The sequence below is a fragment of the Notolepis coatsorum genome (assembly GCF_963971535.1).
Source record: "Notolepis coatsorum genome assembly, chromosome: 1".
Lineage (NCBI taxonomy): Eukaryota > Metazoa > Chordata > Actinopteri > Aulopiformes > Paralepididae > Notolepis > Notolepis coatsorum.
In genome coordinates, this window is record NC_140165.1 from 80,609,114 (window position 1) to 80,616,030 (window position 6,917).

A 6,917-nucleotide genomic window follows, 5' to 3' on the forward strand; every position below is an offset into this window, starting at 1 on the left:
ACAGTGTAGTGAAGAAGGCACGGCAGCACCTCTACTTCCTCTCTACTAAGGACGTTCAAAGTGAGTCAGAAGATCTTAAAGAACTTCTACTCATGCACAATAGAGAGCATCCTGACTGGTAATATCAAGCAGACTGAGTGGCTCGATCAGCCGAACACACAATTGGAGGTGGACTTCCCACTCTCTCCAGAACATTTATACCAGGTGTTGCAGGGCCAAGGCTAAGAGAATAGTCAAAGACTCTAGCCATCCAAACAACTGCCTCTTTGCACTGCTGCAGTCAGGCAAGCACTCAGAAGGAGCTTCTATCCCCAGGCCATCAGGAGGCTCAATGATTCTATGCAACACTAACCCATCCATCTACATTCATTGTAGATCACCTCTAACATTCACTTTAACAACACTTTTTAACACTACACCATATTTGATCTATTTATTACTAAAAGATTTGCACTACATCCCTACCTCATTTTTGCTTTTTGTACTTTAGTTTGTATAGGCTATTGTATATTTAACTTTTTTTTACTGTATGAAGCACAATCTCAGGGGCTCATACAGAACCAAGCATTTCACTGTAATGTACATGGCGTGGCAAGGCCGTAGCAGCGGAGCGCGAAGGAAGACCCAGACACAGAAGGGACTGAATCCCCCCGGAAAAAGGGGGCCCGGAGAGGCCAATGACGCCACAGCATCAGGACCTCACCAGGCGGTCACTAGTGACACCGCCCCCCACATCGCCAGCGTATTCGGATAGGGCCCATCCAAGAGCAGGCCCTTCCCCCCACTAGCACGCCGCCTGGCTCACTGACCCTGGGATACTCAGGCAGCATGGCTGTAACTCGAAGCACTCAAGAGGCTACACTACAGCGGGAGCAGGCAGCGCACCGGGGAGACGACCTCCAGAAGAGGCCGATCCCTCAAACCAGGCAGCAGGCACTTGACCCGAGCCTGGAGCACTGCGGACGAGACGGGCGCCAAAGGGGTCAACTGAAACAGCACCCCGGCGGAAGGGGCGTATGCTGGCATTGTTGAGCACTATGTCAAAGCCTCCACCAAAAAATCCCTAACGCTCTAGAGGGGCCGAGGCAGAGAAGGCTGACACAATTGGCAGACGTCATGAACGTGCAGGGGCACACTCAACCGGGCAACCCAGGAGTTGACTCCGCTCCAACACACCAGGGAATCAACCACCCTCTTGGTTCAACATGAGGTGGTTGTTCCTATAACCCCTCAGGAAAAAACTCAAACACACCTGCGGGTATACACTGGCTATACCGCAGTACAAGTGTTTTAGTTTTCAAAAAGAGGTTATCCCAGGCCTACGGGTCGACGAAAACAACTTCGGACCGGGCCCAGCGGACCGGGACGTACAAAGGGATGCCAGAGGAGTACTATAAAAACCACCTCAACAGCCCCCTCTCAGCCATGCGTAAGCGGGAGAAGAGAGGGACGAAAAGAATGGAGAACGAACATCTCCATAATATCAAACCCTGACCCGGCATTTTTCCCCCTGAAAAAAAACACAAGTCCCTCAGGGTACCAGAACAGCAGATCTGCGTCCCCGGCGGACAGCGGGTTAACTGACCTGGACCAGCGCGACCAGAACCAGTCCCGTGCCCTAATCACGCCGACATCCCCAACTCTAGGAGGGGGGGTAGGTACGCGTGTCGATCTAAAACATTATAGAGGGCGCCACCCAGACGGTCCCGTTCGTACCGCGCTCAGTGGCCCACCCCAAGGGCGTGAGACCCCTCTACCTATGCTTTGATCTATTCCGTTAACATCCCCCAGATATGAACGAGAATTCGTCGAGACAACCTAGTAAACTGGCGCTCGGAAGAGACAAACTCCATCCCAGTTGCCCCATAAAAACGCCGTTTTAATGATGAGCAACCAAGGCGCACAAGCCTCATGCGTGATTCCTATCAGAAACACCCAGGGCCAGCACTATGTACACGTCGAGACCCAAAACACATCAATGGATAGTCTAACAAGACACCAGATACCGTTCCTCCAAGCCGCCTGGGAGAACGACAAGAAGCATTTTTTTTTTATTTTACATTTTTTCAGAAAAAAGAATACGGACATGGGTCCCATGCGACGCGGCTGAGGGAAAACACCACCCCGTCAACCACACTTCATAAGAGGGGACGGTGAGCGGCGTACCCCTATGACGGGGGGAAACCCATGACTCAACAGACCTGTAAGGTGAGGAGTCAGGAAAACCCTAAACAATACCCCGTCCACCTACTCCAAAAAGGAGAGGATGGGGAACCCCCAGAGAGACTTCCCACGTGAGCTGTATAGATTGAAAAGACATATTGCAGCATTGAGCTATGTAACAATTGGGTTAGGACTCTCCGAGGAGGAGCCCTGAACTCCCAGAGGAGAAGACTCCGACACCAGAGGAGGAGGCTCTGACCCAATACACACACTACCAGTAGGGAGCAGCGCAGAAGAACCACGTCTCTACTGCGTTGCATCACCCACCAAGCTCAATAATCGAATTGAATGCACATACAACAGAGCAGAACTCCTTTTCGAAGTTCTACTCACCTTGACAATCTGAGGAGGAGGCTCTGAAACTCTGAGGAGGCTCCCTCACTGGGAGGGAGGGTCCGAACTCACAGAAGGCTCTTCTCCCTGAAGAAGAGCTCTGTGAGGAGGAGGCTCTGAAAACTCCCTGAAACAGAACCATAACATGGAACCTGACCAACTCACGGAAGTCTTACCAATAGAAACGCGCCCAGTGACGTACTCTATGGCGGGGGAATTTCCACGGTGCACACGCCCAATCATTCAGGGCGTGGGACCAGGAAACTCCCCCCCCCCCCCCCCCCTACCCTGTAACGTGCCGAACCAGCAACGTGACAGGAAGCCCGAAGGACAGGGGGTTTTAACCCCTGCCCAAACAGAAAAAGGGGGAGGAAGGGTTTACCAGTTCACCCCTTTACGACCCCTCACCCCTGATACGATGTAATGACAAAGTAGAGCCATGACACCAGTCATAGCATGCTACATGAAGCGTTTAACAGCTTCACATAGCTCATGTGCGAACCTGCTATCTGATTTTTACTAAGGAAAAACACAGAACAGAGAGGGCCCCTTTAAGAGCCCCGGTACCAGACTTACACATGTGCTTCTGTGGGCCAAAACCTAACCCAGTTGTGGATCTCAACGACACACACAACCCTTCATCACAACAAAAAAGGGCAAAAGTACACTCTTACTACAGAGGAACGCTGTTTTTCATAACGAGAGAGACATAAGTCCTCGATTAAGTATTGGCCACAGGCCTTGCTAAGCACATATGATAGTGACCAAACAACCTTTTCCCTAGGAAAAAAATCGTTTTCTCAAGCAGAAGCACAACCCCAGCAGTGTAAGCTGAGGGTTACTACATCGTATCCCCACAAACAGTGACACAATATATTGTAAACAAAACATGTTTGAGAGGAGGGGGGGAAGCCCCAGGGAAAAACCGGGGGGGTCACCCCTCCCTACCTTACCCTTGATACGACCAGGTTGAACAGGTACCCCTGTTAATATGTGAACACGCTGTTCATTGTCATCACAGGCTGAGAGAAGAATTTATTCCTCAATCACATGTCACTAAGCATAGCTTCACAGGTTACTTAACCCACTTAGTTGTGAGTTCAACCACGTTACTAACGTTACATGAACACACATGTTCTCATCACAACTAAACCAGTTCATTTTTACACACGTAAAAAACAACGCAGATTTTCTAGGTAAAGAGAAGCTATACCAGTGACAAGACAATTCACACACAACACGCGTCATATCCTCAATGTATTGCAGCAACACACGTTTTGGAAAACATCGTTATTACCAAACATTTAGAAGGGAAGGAAAGAAGAAGTGTTAAAGTCCGGCAGGACTCCTACCTCCACCCTGAGCGCAGGCCGAGAGGACTGCAACACTGGTTAACGGGACAGCCGAAGTCGAACACGGCGTCTCCTGCGTTGGTGACGAGGGTAATGTCCACTGCGCCACCCAGCCGCTACGTTCTCCATGTTGACGAAGTCCTCGCTGGCAGGGCACCCGGTGTAGGGTCGACTAACATCCTCTGTCAAAGATGACGTCGTAGTCAGAGTGTTAAGGCTTGTTATACTCACAGTAACGTTCAACAGTGTAGCATTAAGCTAACAGCCGCTCCCGACTGATAGCAACAAGCGTTTCCTAGCCTAGTGAACACAACGTGCTAGCGCCGCAGCTAACAGCTGACTGGCTAACAGTAGGCCACACACTAGCACGCAAGCTAAGCAGCTATCACCTGAACTGTACACAACGACATAACAAGCCACACTTCAGACAGGCCGCCGCCTGAATCCCTCCTCATCCTAAGAGAGAAGAGAAAAAGAAATGTCAACACAGTTTTCAACGGTGATTTACCAGACATACAGCGGAGTCGGCACAATTCCCATACGGGCTGCAGCCGACTTGAGCATGGAACTACCGATAAAGAAGATCCAGACCCACATTTCCTCGTGTTTAGGGTGTACTCTCACATTCATTTGAAAGATGGGGCCTTCACGGGACAGAGACGCATCCGCTCGTCCAGAGAACCCCGGGTTTAAATCAGATCTCAGTCGCGGCCCATTAGTTTGACCATTATGGGCGTCAGACCAGGACCCTCCGTCCGCCGCCTAAGAGGCCGAGCAGAGGACCCCAATCTGGGGCCGGCCTTCGTAAAATTGTCAGCTAACCCCCATAGCATTAGCAGACAACTGGCGCTCGCATAGCAAAACATTACTCACCCAGCCCAGAAAACAACCAGTTTCTCACAACAGCCGGTGCCTCCTACAGTCCAGCTGTATAACCGGAGGTTCAATACCTATCCAGCCGCAGCAAGAAGGACTGCAGGTGGGGAGTAGATCAGCGACGCGAGCCCCTAATACGAAAAAGCCGGTGGAGGTCAGAATGATCATCATCTTCCAGACACCCCAGTGACGAAGACATTATCGCCGTATTTTCTCGAAAATAGTGAGAGAGAAAATAAAAATATAACGTTAACGTATCTCCTTGTTCTTCCGTTTTCCTTTCTAAAGGAATAAAAAAAGACACCCTCTCGTTCGTTATCAAGACACACAGCGAGCCAATGCACACCTGGCTTATTGCTGGGATCAGTATTAACAATAAAATAGAATGGTCTAATCAGGGTATTCTGTAAATTACTTTCTAGCTCGTCGCAAGCCCATACACCATGAAAACGAGACCCCAGCAAGGATGAACATAACGTTTGCAATTCTACATTATTCATTGTCTAGTTAGTAGTAATCTACCAGCACTTGTCGCCGGTCATTGATTTCAAGAATTGAGTCAAAACAAGCATATACGATTAGAGTAGCTGTGGTGTGTAAAGGCTGTTGGAATCTCATCTCCAGACGTAGATTTCCTGTAGCTGCGGGCGAGGATGCTAGCCCATCCTCGTCAGGGTCCAGATTAAAATAATATAGCCCATATCCTTCTAGAAAGTCCTTTCGATCAAAAATCAGAGCAGAATCCTTCAGATGACGGCCTGTGGCAGTGAATAAGCTGTAGAACTCCCTAACAGCGTTTCCCTGTGCAAACTGTGGCTGATAAGCTTTTGATGGGATCTGGCGACCGTTTTGACTTAAGGCTGCATATTCTAAATTAAAATGCTGAAAATTAAAAGGATTTCTAATAGGTGTACCATTATAGGCCTCGTGTTCTACTAAACCTAGTATTACGTATTTTGGTAGCAACCCCAGGAAAATGTTCTCGTGGGTTGACACCCTCGAATGAATAGGAATAGAGAATGTTTTTACATTAATATGTGCTAATGGATATAATGCATTTCCCTTCTGTAACGCTGATGCGTGACCTAACTGTACAGCCGGTGATACTACAACCTTCTTTACGAATAATGTCACATTAATAATATGTAGAATGTAGCCCCCATCGACCGCTGACATTATACAGAAATCGTCTTTAGCTCTAGTGAGTTTTATTTTTAAATCAACTTTATTTAATAATAGACGATCGCTAGAAAATATATCTGAATGGATTCCACCCAGGAGATGAAACTCACGGGATAGAGCACATTCCAGACCCCTGGTTTTCAAGCCTTTATTACGCCCTTCGTTTGTTAAACGTATATCTTCCATAGCTCCACCTGTATCTTTAGCGAATAAACCAGCAGTAAACTGGCTATTCAGACTATCCGGGGAGTAATTCAATAATGTCTCAATCCTAGCCCTATAAGGATGTGTAGAACTAGATTGACTGATTAAACGATCCTGCACGGTTACATCTACTTGGCTAAAAATTGTGTTTAAAGGATAGTTGATTAGAGAGACATTAGCATTGGCTACCAGATTACTACCATCACCATTGGTAATCTTGGCCTTTAAATATAATAACGTATTATTGAGATCTAAGTATCTTTCTCCTTCACCAGGTATATGAAATTATATAGGGGAATCCCTAGTTAGAGCTGTTATGGGTGATATTTCAATATAATCGCTTCGCTCGATCGATAGCTGTGTATAGGGTGCAGCGAAGATATCCAGCTTGGATCTAGAGCATTCTTGGGACCACTGATGAATCATTCTTCACTTAGAATATATCCTTTACACGGACACGCTTCTTCGTCGGACGTCTTCTCTGACTAACGGCCCTTGCTTTACCCTTCTTCTTTTTATAAGACCTTTTATTCCTGCTTCCTGTAGATCTGCATCCAGGCGGTATCCTTCCTCTCGATGATCTCATACCATAACCGGAACCGTTTTGTTCACCCATCCTAGTGGTGACTTTCTGGATCACGTCATGTAAAACCTCTTTTCCGATATTTTTAGCCGCTGTCTTCATGTGGGGTTTAGCTATGTTAATACCAGTTTTAAGAAAAGGCATAACAAACTTGAATAATCTTG